At 44.3% G+C, this 20190-nt stretch overlaps 1 protein-coding gene across 6 annotated transcripts in view; it reads left to right on the forward strand.

Moving 5' to 3' along the window:
* The first annotated feature begins 617 nt into the window (after positions 1–617).
* The window catches only part of LOC311436841 (transmembrane protease serine 11E-like), a 48884-nt gene continuing 29311 nt past the window's right edge, over positions 618–20190 (forward strand). The window contains exons 1-4 of one of the 6 annotated variants that reach the window (XM_084519358.1): positions 618–832; positions 4083–4184; positions 4568–4631; positions 19385–19595. The gene's annotated coding sequence lies outside the window, so the exon portion shown is untranslated. Of the gene's footprint in view, positions 833–4082; positions 4185–4567; positions 4659–4748; positions 4879–5796; positions 5817–19384; positions 19596–20190 lie in introns of those variants that run through there. The other 5 variants (XM_084519357.1, XM_084519355.1, XM_084519356.1 and 2 more) reach the window with 5 other exon arrangements.

The raw sequence follows: 20190 nt of genomic DNA on the forward strand, positions 1-20190 counted from the left end.
AGGGAAAAAAATAGAAGGGAAGGGAAAGAAAGGGGAAAAAAGGGCAAAAATAGAAGGGAAGGGAAAGGAAGGGGAAAAAGGGCAAAAATAGAAGGGAAGGGAAAGGAAGGGGAAAAAAGGGCAAAAATAGAAGGGAAGGGAAAGGAAGGGGAAAAAAGGGCAAAAATAGAAGGGAAGGGAAAGGAAGGGGAAAAAGGGCAAAAATAGAAGGGAAGGGAAAGGAAGGGGAAAAAAGGGCAAAAATAGAAGGGAAGGGAAAGGAAGGGGAAAAAGGGCAAAAATAGAAGGGAAGGGAAAGGAAGGGGAAAAAAGGGCAAAAATAGAAGGGAAGGGAAAGGAAGGGGAAAAAAGGGCAAAAATAGAAGGGAAGGGAAAGGAAGGAGAAAAAGGGCAAAAATAGAAGGGAAGGGAAAGGAAGGAGAAAAAGGGCAAAAATAGAAGGGAAGGGAAAGGAAGGAGAAAAAGGGCAAGAATAGAAGGGAAGGGAAAGAAAGGGGAAAAAAGGGCAAAAATAGAAGGGAAGGGAAAGGAAGGGGAAAAAAAGGGCAAAAACAGCAGGGAAAGGAAGGGGAGAAAGGACAAAAATAGCAAGGAAAGGGAAAGGAAAGGGAGAAAAGGGGCAAAAACAGCAGGGAAGGGAAAGGAAGGGGAGAAAAGTTTCAACAGAGCTAAGTGCCGGGTCCTGTGCTTTGGCCACAACAACCCCATGCAGCACTACAGGCTCAGGGCAGAGTGGCTGGAAAGCTGTGCAGAGGAGAAGGACCTGGGGGTGCTGATGGATGCTCGTCTGAACACGAGCCAGCAGTGTGCCCAGGTGGCCAAGAAGGCCAAGGTAATCGTGGCTTGTGTCAGGAATGGTGCAGCCAGCAGGAGCAGGGAGGTGATCATCCCCCTGTGCTCTGCTCTGGTGAGGCCGCACCTCGAGCACTGTGTTCAGCTTTGGGCCCCTCACTACCAGAAGGACATCGAGGCCCTGGAGCGTGTCCAGAGCAGGGCTACAGAGCTGGTGAAGGGCCTGGAGCACAAGGCCTGTGAGGAGCGGCTGAGGGAGCTGGGGGGGGGTTTAGTCTGGAGAAGAGGAGGCTCAGGGGAGACCTCATTGCTCTCTGCAGCTACCTGAAAGGAAGGTGTGGAGAGCTGGGGGTCAGCCTCTTCTCACAGGTAACCAGTGACAGGGACTAGAGGGAATGGCCTCAAGTTGTGCCAGGGGAGGTTCGGTTTGGAAATGAGGAGACATTTTCTCTAAGAAACAGCAGTCAGGCATTGGGATGGGTTGCCCAGGGAGGTGGTGGAGTCACCGTCCCTGGGGGTGTTCAAGGAAAGGTTGGACGTGGTGCTTGGGGACATGGTTTAAATGAGTGAACTTGGTGGTAGGGTGATGGTTGGACCAGATGACCTTGGAGGTGTTTTCCAACCTTAATGATTCTGTGATTCAATGAAAAAAAAGTAGTTTCTGTCCCCTCAGCATGAGGGAGGCTGAGGGAAAGCCCCTGTTGCATGGTGTTTCTATAGTGCTGTGGTGGCGGCCTGAGGTGCCAGAGCTCTCCTCATGGTCCCTGAGAAGGGCAGAACAGTTGTGGCTTTCCCCTTGGTTAGGAATTGCTGCACAACATGTTTTCCTCACGTGTGTGAATGGTTTATGGGTCTACATCGGATGTGTCTGCAGCTGTCCCATATTTTTTTCACAAACATATATTTTTTTAATGTTTTGGTTTCTTTCTTTTTTTATTATTATGTTGGTTTTCACCTGGCAATATTCAGCTTGTTTTGTAACATCTGTGTTTAAACATAAACCAAGTGTGCTTTATCAAGCCAAATTATTTTTTAAAGAAACTCAGGATTAGTGTATACTTCCCTACCATAACCCAGGTGAAAACTGTAAGTGGCCCCATTTTAGTTACCTTTTCAGGCAGCCTGGGTACTTGATTGCACTACAGTATTTTATACTATTGTATTACACTATTATTATTTTATACTATTATACTATTTATTACAGCTGTGTGTAACTCACAATTAACAGAGAGCTCGTTAGTATTTTAAAAGCTCAAGCATGTGCTCAAATTTTATGTGCTCAGGAGATTGTGTTGCATGGTGATGCCTGCTGTAGACTGAGTGATAGTTCTTATTTTTCAGGCTGCAGGTCTGTGCTAGTGCAGTCTGATGGGTGCAGCCAGTCTACTCAATGCCTTGACTGCCAGAGCAATGTAGCTCCAGGTTGTTTCTCTTGGGATCTTTGCTGTGTTTACCTACTCTAGCAGGGCGGACAGGTTAGTAAAAATGTCTGGTCAGACCCTTGCCTGTTGGTTAGTCCACCTAAAGTGTCAGGAAAGGACACATTTCCTTTTCTGTGATGAAGGGTAGAGTACAAAATGTGTCCTCTGACATTGGTCAGGATTGTCCACCTTGCTTCAAAGCTGTCAATGCAAATCCCAAATAAAGGATAAAAACATCCACTGAAAAACTACAGTACTTCTTCAGTGAGATGATAGAAGCTAGAATTAGGTGAAAGTAAAGAAATTGCTGAGATGACTGTGCTGCTACAGGAGATGGAAAGGTATGTGTTCCTCAGATTTGTAGTGGCTTCTTGATCTGAATGGAGGTTTTTTCTTCTGTAGTGCTCTAACTGATTCAACGTTTACTCACCTGTGAATCTTCATCCTTTCTCTGGAATTGCGTCTTGTGAAATATGCAGGACTTGACCCTCGTAGTTTTGCTGACACTCACTTCTTGATTCCGTAGTCAAAGAATGCAGAGCAGTTCTTGTGTGCGCTTGTGTCTGTCCCATCAGTTAGGTAAGCAGCTTGTGGAGTGCCTTTCAGCAGCTGGAATGCACATGACAGGTTTACTTGGCGTGCCGTGTCCCTGAGCGATACCTGCTTTCTCTCATTTTACTAGGAATTACCACATGGTACTGCGTTAGCGGTTTTTGGCTTAATTTCTGTCTACGAAAGCTAATGCGAGAGATAACTAACCAAAAAAACTGTCAGGCTGTGTGTAATCCACTAGATGGTACCAGTGAAGTGAGTTAACTGGAAGGGTGCTTAGTCAGAAGGAGCTGCGGTTTGCATCCTTTGCTTTGAATCTTGCAGAAGTACCCAGCTAGCCTTGGAGAAGGCTGTGCTGTTATCCAGGCATAGCCCTCTGGTGGGTTTCAGCCTTTCAGTGTGGCGTGAAGTTCAAATACTGGTGGCGTAAGTCTAGCACCTCTTCTGTAGTGTGTTTTTGAAGCAAAACAGAAGTCTGCAAGGGAGAATATCTGCTGAAATATTTGTTGAGGGTGTAATGGCCTTGGCCAACTCTCACCATGATAATCATTTGAATAGGAGGACAAAACTAAACTGTATCCAGAGATTCCTTCCAACCGCAGCCACCTTGCAGTTCTGTTATCAATGAGCATTTGTTTGAGAATTAATAGGGCAAGAGAGACTCCATGGTGCACGGAAGCAGCTTGTAGCTGTGGCTCCCCATATCCCAACAGAAAAGGGAGGAAAAAAGGGGTACTGAGCTTGGTGGTGGGTTTCTAAGACTAAAAGAGTTCTTGCTGTGGTGGGAATTTGTAGATATCCATTTATTCTGAGGAACAGATATTTGTTTTGCGTTGCCCAAACCTATTCTAAGAGGAATGTAGAAGAATTCCCTTGGTGTCTGCAGAGAGCTCTACAGAACCAGGTTAAGACCCTGCAAGACTCCTTTTAAGACTCCTTTTAAACTCCCTTCTCGGTGTTGATCCATCTTCCCATGTCTTTTTGCAAGCGACTGCTGATGGGCATTCTCTGAGGACATTCATCAGAGATGGGCGACGTTTGAGGAGCAGCTATGGTGACTAAGAATAATCCATCTCCTATGTCAGAGATGAGATCTGGGCCCGCTTTTGTGTGCAGGCCTTCTGCTGTCTTCCAGGGGATTGAGTAGGGATTGTTGCTGACTGTTGAAGAAGTATGTTTTTTGAGAATGATTTGTTCACAGGCCTGTCATAGCCTGTATAACTTGAAACTGTAGAGAAGCAAGATGAGGGTGGGATTTTTTTCAAGTAGGTTATCTCAGCTGGATTAAAATCAATTGATTAAGAATTTGTATTCCAGGTTGCAGGACAAGACTTGTTGCGACTCCTGCTCTTTTCAAAAGGCATACACGTGCAGATATGACACCAGTCAGCAGGGAGCCATTCGTGTAGCTGGATCATGGTACGTATGTTTTCTGACATACCCATACATTTGGATAACGTTACCATGGATATCATTAGTGTAAAGTCTGATACTTTTCTGATTGTGTGCATGCTAACCCTTGTGATCTGCCTGCAGCTCTGCAGCAGTAAGGTGTAGGTTATAACAAAAATTTCCCCTACCTTGCTCTCATCTAGTTATGCAGAGTAACTTTAGAAAGGCTTTTAGGCAATGCTTGAAACTATTTTGGCTGTCAGCCCATGAAAGACGTTTTCAGTAAAAAGAAAGTTGTGATTTTTCAAGAAAGCTTCAGAGAGTACTGGCAAACACCTGCTGGCATATATAGCCATGAAATGTTATTTGTATTTGTTTTAATTTCTGATTTGCACCTTCCTGTGCTGCAGGAGTTGCTAGCGCAGAAGTAGAGTTTCTGTGTGCCTCTTGTTCCTGCGCCTGGGTGCACTGGCAGTAAGTGGCATGCTTCCTGTTTACGAGGTAATTACTGTCTGCTGGCCTGACTGTATGCCAAGGCCGAGTACTTCAGGCCACCGAGTTTATTGGCTCACTGTGCTATTACTGATAAACAGGAAACTCCCTGAAAGTATTACTCCAAAAACGTTTTCAATTAGTAAGCTAATGACAGAAGATCGAGGGGGGAAAAAGGGAAACTAAAGTTCTTAGAAGCCAAGAAGTTTTTTCCTGTCTCTTGAACGATGTGAGTTTGGCTGCTTTTCCCCAGTGTTGCTCATATTTGTGTGTGTGTTCCTCATTCAGTGCTGTTTTCTTCCCCTTAAGCTTCCTCTTCCTCCTCCTCCCACCCTACCTCCCTGGATAGTGTGATTCTCAGGCTGATAGTGGTAAGGGTGATACTTGTTTGCACTGGGTTTCAAAGAGGGAGCACTTTTTTTTCTGATTAAATACGCTTTATGCTTTGGGAGGCACTTGTGGGACAGAGAGATACTGGAGAATTGAACAGTCACTTAGGCAAAAACTGAGTGTGTTTGCTTTGGCTTGTGGAGTGTCGCTAAGAATTTGCATTTCATAGTCATTGCTGCAATTTTCCCTTGTCTGAGCACTTCCATGGCAAAGACTGGACTCTTTTTTTCCATCATTTGCCTTTTCACATCCCTTAAAGTAAGTTTAGGTGATAGAGCTGAGGCCAATCAGTGCTCTTCTGTTTTGGCATGGGGGTAACCCTCTCTTCTCTCTTCCATCCCTTGTGTTCAGTTGTGCTGCCCCCAGCTTTCCAAGAGTCCTCACTGACCTGATTCAAATTGCTAATCGGGGGGGAAAAAAAAGTTTTCTTTCTCTTTCCTGGGTAACTTTTTCAGAATGTGAGATGAACACTGGTGATGGTTCCTTTCTCGCAGCAGTGAGTGCTTAGATGCACTCAGTCCACCTGCAGCTTGGTGCAGCTTTCTGGGTCAATGCCCTCCTGCATCAGAAGGTGGCAGCATGTCATGTTTGGTGCGTGTTTTGATTCCAGACCAACGTGAATTATTTTGTGTTGCAGGGATGTGATCCACAGTGATTATGGTTAGAGGAAAGGAAATGCAGGACTCACTGTGGATTGGTGGCATGGAAATGTGTCTTGGCCTAGCCTAGACCACGTCTGGAGATGGCAGGATTTGTTCTGGGTGATAATTGTTAGTGGTAAGGTTTTGCTTCTTGTGCTGTGTCTGTTTCCCTGGGCAACAGGAGAAGCGTGCAAGGCTGCAGTTAAGGTCATCCCTCAGATGTAGTTCTCAGATGTGATTATGACATTTGCCCTTGCTTGGCCTGAGTTCAGCAGGGTATTTACAGAACTATTATAGCTCCTGATCACGTATTATGGAAGCCATGAGGTCCTTATCAGATACTTGAAATTAAGCATGGCCTTGTCCTTCTTGCTGAATCATGTTACAGTTAGCTTTTTATTGCCCATGAGCTCTGTACTAGGAGCTCAATTTGTATGCTGTGCTGCCCTGACGGGGTGAGGAATGTATTTGGTATTCCCTGCTCACTCCCCTCTGTCTGCCACAGCTTACAGTTGCTGAAAAGTACAGTTCTCTTCTTAGTTGTCACCTCGCTGGAAGTGTGTGAACAATTATTTTGTGTGGTACAAACTGTCTAGCCCAATTAGACAGGGTTAAAGAACAGGCTCGACAAGACCAGTTTTCTTCATGGTACTGCGATAGACCCTATCATTAGCTAGATGGCCCTGCCTTAACTTAGCCCAAAATAGATGAATAGCATCCTGGTGGAATTTTTGGTCACAAAAATAGCATCCTGTTCTCTGCACAAAAAGTATTCACACCCACTGGCAGCAGCACGGTTTAAAACTGTACGTGATGGGCAGATACCTTTCAGTAACGCATGATGGAGAGAAGTCATGTCAAGTTTTGCTGCCTTCTGCCACTGTATTTTTCCCCCCTTTTGTCCTGTCTGAGGACAAAGTGCAGAATTTTCCTTTCTGGCAGCACAGGCTTTGAGACTAGAATTACAAGAGAGGCAGCGCTGTGTGCTGCTTAGGTGCCAGATTGGAAAGGTCACCTTTTCCAGAAGGCTCAGCTCCTGCTGTTGGAGCTAAGAACAGCAAGGGCTTCTGCGTGCTGCTGGTTCTGAGCATCTCCTGCTTAGTTTCTGGCTGTGAGGAGTTGTTTGGGGTTGAAAGTGTGATTTAGGATTGAATATAATCATTGGGATAATGTTGCTGAAAAGTCCTATTTAGAGAATGAAGGAAGCTTGTGTGTAGGTTTTTTCATGTTGTTTTTTTCTTTTTTTTTTTTTTTTTCCTGTTAATAAGTAGTTCTCTGGCAAGCCTAACCAAAGTGAAACCCAGTTTTCTCTGTTTTGTAGGGAACTTCTGGTTTCTAACAAGGTGTGAGCATAAAGGTCTGTCTCAGTAGGGGTGGTGGTAGCCTTTTTTCCTCTCTGCCTCCTCCTCCCTCCCCCCCCCCATTTAAATTTAAATTCTTAAAACTTCAGCTTGCTGCCTTTATTGGCAGGCACTGACTGTATCAATGCTCTTTCTCTTAAGAAAGCAGGTTCAAAGTAGCAGCTCCTCAGAGGTCTTGACTGGTAGGGAGAGTATCTGAGAGGAATCAGAGGGCATGAAGCAGCTAAAAAAAAAAGTGCAATTAATCTGGGAATTGTAAAACCAAAAATACAAGCATACTAAACAGTTCTAGTTAGAGGTTATAATGCATCCGTTTCTTGACCACCAAAACGTGATCCCCAGCAGAATGGAACAAAGCTCTATGTAGTTCCTGAAAAAGGGGCACAATTGGAAGAGCTAACAGGCATGAGCAGTGCCATAAACATTTACCATCTCATTCTGTGCCTATAAGCATGTAGACAACAGGCTAAGTTGGGTCATATCTGTGTCCTACCACGGCAGGAAATTCCTTTGGTCCCAGTGTTGTTCCCTTGTGCCTTTGCAGTCTCTGTGGTCAGACTGCTGTGAATTCAAGTGTCCATTCACATTACTAAAGCCCTGATAATTTACACGGGCTTACTGTATTTGTTTGCAAATGGCTACGGTGTGCATCATCGGTAGGTGAACTGGTGATGGCCATTTCTGTTCGTGGTGGGTTTTGCTTCTGTGATGGACATAGCTTCTCCCGTGATCTGTTCCCATGAAGGCCAGGTTGCCCTCTTCTTAACCTTTCATTCCAGCACCAGAAGAGCTGTTGAGGCTGTGACGCTGTGTGTTCTGATTTCAGTGCAGGTTTTAACTTGTCTCTTGCTTTTGTACTCTCCTTGGCTTCCAGGTGAATCACTGCAGTTATCTGGTATCACACCCTATTTTTAAACCACAATGCTTTTCTGTTTGGAGGACCAATGAAATACTGGTGCTTCATTGGGCTGAAGTTTAAATTTGCTCAATATGTCGTATTTCGATTGTTTTGTTTTGTTTATTTTTTCCTGAGCAAATTTGCTTATCAAGCACTTACCAGTGTCACCTTCATCAGATACTCAGAATCTTGAGTCAGTAGCAAAGCTGTGGTGTTGCCTAGATGAACAGTAGAGCTATTTAAAGCAGGGCTGAGAGGATGTTGATGGGTCATCTGATTACTCCCCCACCACAGGTGTGATCAGCAACAGTTCACGTATTCCTAGTTTGTTTACAGAAGTTACAGAATATCTGCAACTAAAGCTTGAAAGAATGTGTTGGACAATTATTTTAAGTGCTTAGATACCGTGAGGGTGGGCATTTCATCACCTTCAGGTTTTAGAACGTATGGGGTTCATATTTTAGTGCTTAGTCTATTTTCTTTAACATTTACGGTTAGGCAAAAATTACCAGGGAGTAATTTGTCTACAGTAAATGAAGTGGTAGAATGGTGGAAGGAAAGCATTAGGCTCTGAATTAGCGATCAGGATTGCAGTATTGACAAGACTGTGTTTGAAGCTTTGATCTTGTGTAGAAGGTTTCAGTATAGCATTGATAGAGGTGAAACTAAGAAATTGTTCGACTTGGGGCAACTGTCCGTGAATTGGATTCGAGAAAGGTCTCTCCTATTTGAGTAGCAAATAGGAGCAGCAAATGTCTCTCTGTAACTCCTTGGGCTTGTCTTGGAAAGGAGGTATTGTGGAAGCCCACAGTGAAACAGAATAGAAGAGGTTGGAGATGGAGGCAATGGAGGATTCACTCCAGGGAAGTTTAAGAACTTGTCTCTGGCTTTCTGGGAGCATTTACTCATTAAACACCTTCATACAGGTCCCTATGGATGCATTTGATGAATTGCTTGTCCTTTCCTCTCAGCCTTAGTTTTTAGACTAAGCTGCTTCTGCAGCTCACTGCAGTTGCATCGTGAACTGTCATTTGTCCTCTCTCTCCTTTCTGCTCTTCCTCTGCCATCTGGCTCTCTGCGAGGCACTGAAAAGCTCTGCTGCAAAGCAAGTCAGCAAAGCAAGTTCACCTTACCTGACCCAGGTGTAGAAATTTTTCCATGCTGAGTTGTTTTTTTTCCAGGCACAGCTTGATGTGCAATTATTCAGATGACTCATAATACATAGCCCTAATGTAATCTGCAGGGTTTTTCTTTAAATTTGTCAGCACCGTTGGGTCACAGATCCTGTCAGAAACAAGCAGACAAATGGAGCCTAATGTTTCCTTTTTTTTTTTTAGGATGCTTTTGCAGGTCTTGGACCCCTCAGACATGGACCACAGGTCCTACATGAACATGATTTTTTTTTTTTTTTGTGGTACTTTCAGTTCTGGCTCCTTTCTTCAGAAATCCTTTCTTCATTTTCCTGAAAACAATTAACAAAAGCATGAGAATCTTTGCAACTGCTTTCTGAGATTAGGAACAGAAAAGTTGTAGTGTTACCGCACTCAATTTATTTGCTTTATCCTTTTCCCAGTATTTTAGAAACTTTTCATCTAGCTGGATTCTGATGAAGTAGAAGAAATACATGTTCTTTTTGTTCTCTGTCAGCTCTTGCAATCTTTAGCTATTAGAACAAACTTGATTCACTGTAGTTTTTGTTGCCATTAGTTGTGCTAAAATTATTTTCTAAATTGACCTGCCTGATCACCACTTCCTTTTTTTTGTGAGGGGTAATTTTGTCTTGTGGGAGATGATGCCTCTGACCACCAACTAATCACCTGCCAGCAGCTTTCTTGCTCCCCCAACGTGGGATGAGGGCGAGGTGCTGCAGCCCTCTGAGCATCCTCATGGCCCTTCTCTGGGCTCACTCCACCAGGTTCACAGCCTTGTGCTGGGTGCTGAGCGCAGCGCTCCAGATGTACTCCAGAATTGGTATCAGCTCTCCTGGTTGGCATCCCTCACAGCCTTTTGCCCACCCCAGCCTACTTGCTCTTGGAGAGGTGGAAGAGCGGGGTGGGTCGCAGGAGGCCTTGATGCTGTTCAAATACTGTTCAGCAATAGCTAAAATAAATGTTGATAAAGTATTATCAACGCTGTTTTAATAACAAATCAAAACCACAGCACCACACAGGCTGCTGTGAAGAAAATAAACTCCATACCAAGTACATTCTTCACAGCAGTAGTACCAACAATGAGTTAAATTGTTTTAATTGCCTCGTTTTATTTTATAGGCCACTAACTGCTGCTTTTGAAGTTCTTTAAACTTGCATCGTGTAACAACATGTTAGTTTTAGGTTCTTCTGCAGAGTTTTGAAGTTGATATATTAATTATGTGTATATGATAGGTTAATTACTTTAATTATGGCCTCCTTGAATATTAAAGTTGCTTCGAATGTGTTAGATAAAATCTTGAAAACGTATCTTGACAAAGAACTGCAAAAATAAACTGGGAGAAAAATGTTTTTCCTTGAGGTCATTCTGACAATGCTAGATCACGTCCATTTTAAGGTTTCTATAATTTTACTTAAATTCAGTAGGGTTTTTTGTTTGTTTGTTGTTTTTGTTGTTTTAAGCTGCTGTTGAAGACAAAAACATTATCAGAAAACTTCATCACAAGTGTCTGAGTTGCTCAGTTCAACTGTATTGGTTCCACTTGTCTTGCTTGTAATGTCTATAATTTTAAGATGTGGCCACCAGATGTTGTGCTTATAACTATGTCCTGGTCTCAAGGCCAGAAGAGGCCGTGACACAGATGAAGCCAGGAACCCTCAGAGTTGCTTGCTGATCCATGTTGTCACCTCACCTTGGAAGGTTAGGTGATGGCTGTCCCCCCTTGGAGTGGGCATTCATGGCTTTTGGGGACCCATGGGTTCTCAGCTGCCCCTTTTCTGGGAGAATGTGGAGCTTATTTTACAGCTCAGCTGTCTAGCAGTGTTTGTGGGATTGTTTGTGAAAGGCACTGATTTTCTGTGTTACCAAGCAGATTCTGTTGTTCTGCACAGACAGTTTGATTATTTTTTTTCCTGCCTAAAAAGTGAATTGAAGTTCTAATAAAACCTGTCTTTTTGAGTTCAAAAGCCTCTTTGGTTTCTGGGGAGCTCATTACATGAGAGCTGTCTCACTGCAGGCAGCTAGGGAGGCTGTCTTTTTGGGTGAGCCCTGTCACAGATGGCAGCAGACAGCACGTGGGCATGATGCTTGGCTGCCCAGCTGGCCTGGGGTGCGTAGAGGCTGGCTTCTTGAGAACCTGCTGGCAAGGAGTGGTGCTCTATGATGGCCTTCCCTTCTGCTCATGTGTGGAGGATCAGACTTGGCTTTCATCCTAATCAGAAGCTGGGTACTGGATACTGTGTGGATTAGCAAGCTAGGGCTTTTTTTTTTTTTGCTTATTTCTTGGATCGGAGGCTTTAGCTGATATGGAATAGCTCACCTGCCTTCTCTGTCCTAGCTCCTGCTGTCTGCGTGTCCAGATGGCTAGCACTGCTCACAGAGAGACAAGGTCAGCATCTTTGCTGCCTCCTCAAAACACCATCTGTGCACAGCGAGACTGAGGGAGCTGAGTCTGTGGATCTTCATCTGGCTGGCTTTTGGTTAGTGGTGCTGGCTGTGATCAGCTCGCTCATGAGGGTTCCCTGGTGTCTAGAAAAGCTGAGTTCAAACTCCAGCCTTTCTCTCGGTTCAGATGTAAATGTCATCTCCCTTTTATTAATTTTTTAATGCTGTGTGGTGGGCTCAAGCTACTGAGAACACATACAAAGAAATTGTAATTGTTTAAGTCTCCTGCCCATAGAAATAAACCAGGCTGTGATATTTTTTACCATCCCATATAGGATGATACAATATCTGAGCCGAAACCAGATCTGCTGCCTCAAGCCTCGTTCAAAATTAAAATGGAAATACTAGAAGTGGGTACAGTCTAATGATCTTTTAATGACATTTCTGAAGTCGTGAAGTCTCCCTGCAGGAGATACTATAAGGACACTCTTGTTGCTTGTTCTTCCACTTTTCCTCTACAGCTTGTAATGCAATCATCTGGGTGCAAGCTGGTTGTGTTACAGTGGTCCATATTTAACTATTGTGGTTTGTAGTTTTTGTTTTAGCAGCCAGTTCTGTTGTGTAGGGGTTTACGTCATTCCCAGGGAGATCCTTCTTTTTATGATACGTTTGCTGATTCCTCTGGAACATGCTGAGAGCTGCTGCAGTGTGACCACAGCTTGAGGCAAGTTCCCTCCTGTTGCAAGAGGTCTGGTGGCAGCCCAAAATTGCCCTGTTATTTTTTGCAAACACTAAGAAGTTGTTTGTCACCTTCATATCCTACAGGAAGGCAGTAATTGTATAAAGTGGAAGAATCCACTGTACACTCGTTATTCTTCATTTCCCCAAAAGCTTGGATTATTTCCGTAGTCTGATAATTTTCCAAGTGCTGGAACTTAACCCTGGTCTGCAGATGATCAGGGAATAGTTCTCACTGGTACATGGATACAAAGGGGGATGTTTGGTATTTCAGATAAAGGTACTTTAGTTTCATGTTGTCACCCCCTGTATTCAGTTACTTGCTTTCTGGACCTAGACATGATTTCTTTTCATGTCTTCTCTTAATACAAAGAGGGATGGGTTTGAGGTAAACTCAGTGTAAATGGTTCAGTCATTTAAAACCAGAGACAGTGATTCTGTCACACTGTAACTGCCCTCTAGAAAGATTCAAGGAAATAATCAGGTAACCTGGTTTTGTTTTTTCAACACAGCTAGTGTTACAGTGAGCATTCGTGTTTGTTTTCATCTTGTGCCCCAAAATGAACAAAATACAAATGAGACAAATAATCCTTTGGTCGTTACTAGCTCTTCTGAATGATGCTAGGAATGAGACTGTTAGGCTGCATACATGGTTAACGCTGTTTTCGTGCTGACCTCTAAGATCTAGGTGGGAATCCCAGCCCTGCTCTAGACCTGGCAGGTCTCTAGCTGCACATAATGCAATAGGTTGAGCATCTTCAGTGGTCTGGGGAAAGGTGAGATGCCAAAGAATTGCCTAGATCAGTGCAGTTTCTAATCTAGTGGAATGAGTATGGTTTTCCTCTCAGTCCTTCTCCAGTGTGATAACTCTGTGTCACAATTTTAGAGGAAAAATTTGAGAGAAGGCGCTTCCCTTTTTTTTGAGAAGGTGGGGAAGAGTAAGGTCCAGCTTGTTCTGACTATAGGTGCTTAGAAATATTTCCAGGCCTTTGGTTTTTCATCCCCTTTCTCCTTGAGTTTAGCCAAAACTGCTGGCAGAAATCTTAATGCTGGTCTCATTCCTGCTCTTGTTTTTATCATGTGACAGTGGTCTCTGTTTCAGTGGCCAGCTGCCTTGCATGAGCAGAAGTAGCATCTTGAGAACCAGCTGAAGTTTTAATCTAGTAAAGTTCCCTCCTGGCTGCCTTCACAAGCCTCAGTCTTCAGGAGAAGAAGCTTCTGTCCTCTCCTCCCTGCTGATCCCCTTTGAAGTTCTGTTTGAATGTTTGCACAAATATTATCTGACCGTAGCAATTAGTAATGGATGTTCCACAGCAGGAACTTTCCCAGGCTGGCATGAATAACTTCATTTTTTGTTCAGAGTGCATCTCCTGTGAATACCTCAATAGTCTGATCGTCAGTTGGTCCTATGGGCTTCCCGTTCTGACATGCTGGAAGAGGATGTATTATTCAGCCTGTCTTGATTATATTTTTTCTTTTGGCACTTTACCTGAGCCTTTGTTGTGTTTGCTTTTTATGGACCACAGTTCGTTCTTTGTCATCTACGTATGGATACGTCTCCAGCTTCTTGAAGGGCGTTGTCCGAACAGCCTCCCTTCTTCTGCTCTTTGCGTGCTCTTTCCCCCTTGTTGCTGTTTTTGTCAAGGAGAATAAACTTGTTCCAGGCTTCCAGCATGGGGACCTTAAACAATTTTCATGTTTATTACAAGCTTTTAGGACATCTAGCTGTTATTCCTAGCCTCTCCCAGCAGGTATAGATAGACCCAGGGGCCCATGCTGTTGTCTTTCACAGGAGCTGATGTGTGGCAGATGTTCTGCAGGCAGCTTTAATTCAGCCGAGCTGCATCCTCGAAGATGTCTGACCCGCTTACGCTCAGCAGAGGCTCACAGAGCTGCCCAGGAGATGGAGGGAATAAGTTGTTCACTTGAGAAGCTGCAAGTATCTGCTGCTTTTCTTGAGCCACTGCTGCATTTTAAGCAGGTTTGGTTTAGGTACAAGTAGCTGCCTAGAGAGACTTGTGCATGCTCACGGGTACGTGCTCTGTCTTGTAGAGTCCCAGTGTCAAGTCTGGAAAAGTGTTCATGGGAATAGGGGGCTGCCTCCAGCACTTCTCGTCACTTCTTTCCTGTTTCCTTCTTTAGTTAGGTGTAAACACAAATTGACTGAGCCTTTCAGGCAGTTTTGCAGCATCCTTGCTGGAAAACTAGTGTAAAAATTAGCCATGGACAACCTCGGTTGCTTCATAGGGGTGTGGAGGGAGTTTCTGGTGATAACCTGTGTGCCAGAGGCAGGGGTGACTCTTGAAGGAAACAGGAAGAATGTGGCTGGTGTGGCACTGGAGAATTTGAGCAAGGAAACTGCCCAACATCTGTTGTGTCAGGAAGGAAAATGTTCGTATCTTCCTTTAGGTGCAGATGAGCTTGACAATATGTCCGAACTGCTTCTTGCTCTTGTGAAAGCATCTTCTACCTTACGTGTAAGATGCTCAGAGCAAGGAGGAGGAAAAATTCTCCTTCCTGCTCTAAGCTACTGCTGATCAACACTAAGGCTGAGCTGTCAGTAGCAAAGGTAACCTCTCAGTACTTTGTAGGGCATGTGTGTGTGTGTGTGTTCAGGGTTTAATACCAAGCGCGAGTGGCTGAGGACAGATAAACATACATGGAAGCCAGAGAAAATAAGCAAATCTTGGCTGGGTTTCCATGCTGGGCCTCTCCATTTCTGAGTTCTTTTGCGAGCTGGGGAGAGAGGTGGGTCACTAAAAATGTAAGTGGTGAAACTGGGACTGCAGGGTAAAGAAGGGGACTCAGGTGTTCCTCTTGCTGTGTTTCACTGTCCTGCAGAGCTGGGAAGATTTGCCTTGTTTGACTTGGGCTTTCTTGAAAGAGAACGGAGAACTGAAAAGGAAGAAAATAGCCTTTGTTATTAAGTATATGTATCACGCCTCAGGAGCATGTCGTTGCAAGCAGCAAACTCTTTCTGGTTTTTCCTTTCATATATAGAAGAAGCTGATTAAGGTTTTTGGTGGTCTCAATCTAGGCTCCCATAAAGCGCTTTGCAACCAAAGCGTGCTTGTATCTACCATTTAAAGGACCATGATGTTTTCACACTGGTGGCTAACTGAACTCTACCAGACCACTCTTTCACTCCCTATCCTCAAAGGAATGCAGGGAGGAAATATGAGGAAAAGGGCTCAAGGGTTGAGATAAGGACAGGGAGATCACTCAGCAATTACCAGCAAAACAGACACAGTACAGGGGGATTAATTTAAGACAAAGGGATATTAATGAAAAGAGTAGTTTTAGGTTAGACATTAGGAAGAAATTCTTTCCCATGAGGGTGCTGAGGCACCGACACAGGCTGCCCAGAGAAGCTGCGGATGCCCCATCCCTGGACGTGCTCAAGGCCAGGCTGGATGGGGCTTTGAGCAACCTGGTCTGGAGGGAAGGCGTCCGTGACCATGATAAATTCTTGGAAGCAGGTGGTCCTTAGGGTCCCTTCCAATCCAAACCATTCTGGGATACTATTAATATAATTTATTGCCCATTATTAACAGACCAGAGCAGCGAGGAACTAAAAGCAAGCTATAAAACACCTTCTCTCCATCCCCCATTTTCTGTGGCTCCCCAGACAGCACAGGGGAAAGGGGGTTGAGGTCAGTCCACGGTCTGTACCACGGCGTCCAGCCCCCAGGTTTTGGTTAAAGCAGCCTGCTTTGTTTTACTAAACAATTAAGAATGTCTGATGAAGATCTATCAGCTTAAGTGCTATGAATGTCTTTACTCCTCACACAATTAAGTTTTCTGTGCAATTGGCAAAATTTACAATTGCAGTAACATCAGTGCATATTTCCTGATTATACTCGGGTTTTTGTCTGGCCTTGGCAGTGTGTGGGAGAACTCTGCCTGTTAGGTTTTTATCTTGAATCTTGTGGCTAGTGACAGACTGCCTCTTGGTGTTACAACAGCAGCTCCACCTCTTCACTCTTTCCAACATCAATTAGGAGAAGTTGCATGCAATTTAGGTAAACTAGTCCCGAGGCTATTTGTAAGGATGACCACTGAGATAAAGGACATGGAGGGGAGAGCAAAGGAAGGGTAGATGGTTAACACGTTTCCTAGGTTCTTTTCTGACTTTTTCTTAGTGAGTTTCCTTCCAAGATAAGGAAAGGGGATGAAATATTGGTAATGCCACAAAGGTGCCACACCCCAGTGTTACAGGAAGGATTGTTGAGAATGCCAGAAAAAGGGGTGACCTTTGGATCACTGTTGTTCAACACGGTACCTGCTCAGCTGAGTCATGTTGACTGCATGCCTGCATCTGTCCCATCGCAGTGAAGAGCAAAATTTATATTAGTTTAATGTATTACAGATCAGCTGGAAGTAAGTTCAGGTTACCCTACAACTGGCACTTTGCTAGTTAGTACAGTTCAGCAGATAAGTGATAGCTTGCTGATGTGTGGTGGCTTGACTGTTAGCTCTCATCTCTCCTTAGCCTCAGATTCTTGTTAGGACTGCCTCACTACACTTAGCCCTTGTAAAACTGTCAACATATGGGATAAAGATGGGTAGCCTTCAAGGCAAGCTGGTGTGCTTAAAGATAGGACTCTCAAAGGTGCTTGGTGTAGGGCTGTTTCTTTCAAAAACCACTGGAGTTGGTCAGACAGGGAAATAGAAGTGAGTGCTGTAAATGCTAGGCAAAAGCTTTTGGTTTTGTTGCAAATAAAAAACTTTGCACCCCACAGGCTACTCTCTGTGTAAGAATTCCAGATTATTTAGGGTATAAACAGCATTTTCCTACCCGATCCTGTCTGGAAATCAATTTTCTTCCAGTTGTGCTCACGTTTCAGGGAGAATACTTGAAGCGCGTTACCCTGCCAGTGTAATGGAGGTTCCTGTCCCTGTGTTGGGAAGAGCAGTGCCCCTTCAGGTTTGATACATATGTCCTCATATTGGCATATAATGTCTCTGAGACATACTGGACCATCCAAGATGTCCCCTTGGTGGATTTGGCAGTGCTACACCTTCAGCAGCAATTGAAGGCTGTGCAGGATGCAGGCGTCAGCATAAGCCTAAAGCTGCATGCTGTTGGTGACTTCAGCTTGAAGAAAGGTGCAGAAGAGCCAGCCCAGCAACACCTGACTGCTAGGATAAGGGGACTGGGAGGTTGATGCTTGTGTATACTGCTGGTAGTTTTGCCGTGAATGTTGCCAAATGTTTTTCTGGACTGTGGGGGTGTGTGTGTGTGTGTTATGGTCTTGCTATATAAAATTCATGCAGACTTCTAGATTTTTATACTCTGCAATGGCTAACACCTCTTTTAGATGAGCTTTGGATGAATTGCAAAGAGGAAGGGCGTCTGCATACTTTAAAGTTATAACTATCAGCTATCTTTTCTAAGCATCCTGCAGTGTGGAGGGAAAGATTTGATTGTTAGCAACTAAGTCATAGTTGGAAATGCACTTGGCTTGGACATGTCTGGCTGTACTTGTTCTTACAACGCATCTCTTCTCCAATGGGTTCAAGAGCACTTCTGAATGAATCACACAGACTAGTAAACACTTTATTTGCCTTGAGACTCTAGTTCAGTGTCTAAGAACCTACTGAGAAAAGAAACTTAGAAAGGACTTCCCAAATGTCCCAACTGTGAGGGGGTGTGCTGGCTTGAGCTTGTGTTGCAGCCAAACTGCCTTGTGTGCCGTCCTGCAGGGAAGCCAGTCTTTTGGAGAGGCACCCTAACGACAGAAGGCAGAAAGTCACCCTTTGTGCATGCTGTCTTCTTCTGAAAGCACCCTGGTTAGTCTGTCAAAGCTCAGAGCACTGCTCTCATGGCTCAGCAATGAAAACTGCAGGAAGAGTTGAGATGAGCTTATACGACATGATTTCTTCTTGCCCTTGGACTTCAAACTATCAGCTGTGTGCTGAAAGACAGTCTGCATAATTAGAAACAATGCAGGCAGTTTTCCTGAAACATGGTGTATTCATTTCTGTTTCCTCCCAAATATGATTGTGTTTTCATCTATTCCCTCCACTCAAACCCAAAAGTTGAGTAAAAGGAGTAGTCAAGTGGGAGCTAGCTGACTACTTAAGGATGAGCTCCCATCCATGAGAACCTCCTCCCTCTAATCCCCTGAAACCAGTGAAGGAGGTGTTTTTTTTTTTTTTTCCCCTGCCATGGAAGACTTGTATCTTTCAGAAAGTGAGTAATGCCACACAAAAGAGGACTTAATGAGTGTCATAAACAGGATGATTGCATCAGAAGCAATGGCAGTGTTGAAGTACGGTCATTTTCAGGAAAAATACGTGATGAGCCATGTACTTCATGGCTGTTATTCCACCGTGTAGCTTCTATTTTTACAACACTGCAGCAGCTTCTAATTCCAGCCAAGCCTCACAGTAGAAAAGCGGCCAAAGATTATGATGTTGTCTAGCTCTTGTCCTGCGTGTACTCTTAAAGTGGACTTTAAATCTTCCCTTTTTCGTTGTTAATCTCGGTCCCATTGTTACCTTCCTCTCGTAAGAAGAGCTTTTCTTTGCTTTCATTCTCCTGGCACGCCTCTTTATGTCTGATCCAGGTGTAGCTCATCTGTGCCACTGGGATTGTGCTCGATGCTCCAGATGGAGTCTCTGTTGCTGTGTGTGGTGTACCACTTCAGACTCCGAGCAGCTCGTCTATAACACTGACTGGGTTTGCATTTTCCTTTTTGTTGTTTGAATCACAGTTCTGGCTTCAAGCCATTTCTGGGTTGCTTACAGCATGGTTAAATATTTCTCCTTTCCAGTGGATGATCTTTCAGAATTTGTAATAAGTTCTTGTTTAATCAATGAGTCTTTGATCTTATGCTTCACCATGTTGCATGCTATTGTATTGATTTCTTTCTCATTTAAATCTGATTTTTTTCCCACAAATACCCAGGATCCAGTTCTGTCTCAGTGCTCTCCTGTTGTACTATGATAGCTTTTAGAGCTGTCTCTTTCTCTTCTGGCTCCTTATCCTTACTTCTAGCAACTGTTTTGATGAGGCCGTACAGTTTGGTGTATTACTTTGCTGTCTTGGTTCGAGTACATATATATATGTATATGTATAGGATTTGCATTGCTGGCTAAACCACACGATGCTTCCTGCTTTGGATTCCTGGGGCTCTTAATCTAATTATTACTTCATTTTCCTTGCAGGTATACCTAGCCTGTCAGTCTCACTAAGGCATCTCCGCCAGTCCCACAGGTACACATCTTCGTTAGCTGTCTGTACATCACACCGCGTGATGACACGCCGCCTGCTGTCTGTCTTTCTTGTCTGACCTCCTGCTTTGGCCTGGGCTTTGGAACAGGACTGTGAGGCGGCGTGCATCGCAGATGGATACCAGACAGCCTGACCTGATCGCAGGTACTACACTGGACAGATGTAGGAGGCTTGGCTCACTCTTTATCCTTACCAAGCTGATACTGCAGCTGTGGCTGCTGTCACTTCTCTGCATTTTCCATGTCAATTTAACTACTACAGGAGCTCCTTTAGGTTCATGTGGCCAGGGTCACTGCAGGTATCAGCCTGGAAGGGGACGGAGTGCCGTCATACTCTGTTGCTTAACATTCTAGCTCTGGCTTATGCAACCCTTTTAAAACAATTGCTTCTTAAAGGCCTTTATGATGCTGACTTACAAGCAACTGACTGTGAGGGTTGTGCCTCCAGAACAGAGGGTGGGTTCAGTGTCTCTAGAGCTGTGTGTGTTGTTTTTGTGTTCTGTCCCGTGGGAGGATGTGGGTCGATGACTGCAGCAGCAGCAGACCCTTCAGCAGGCCATTTGACTGTCCTCTAGCTCTGCTCCCCTGGAGCAGGCAAGCAAGAAGTGAACCGTGCCCATTTGGCTCAGAGCTGATGTCCCTGCATCCCTAGCAAATTTCACCAAGGCCCTCAACTTTACCTAGACACACTCAAATGATCTTGCTGGCTTGTCTCTGCACAGGTGCAACACAAGATTTAG

This window comes from Aythya ferina (assembly GCF_964211825.1).
Source record: "Aythya ferina genome assembly, chromosome: 4".
Lineage (NCBI taxonomy): Eukaryota > Metazoa > Chordata > Aves > Anseriformes > Anatidae > Aythya > Aythya ferina.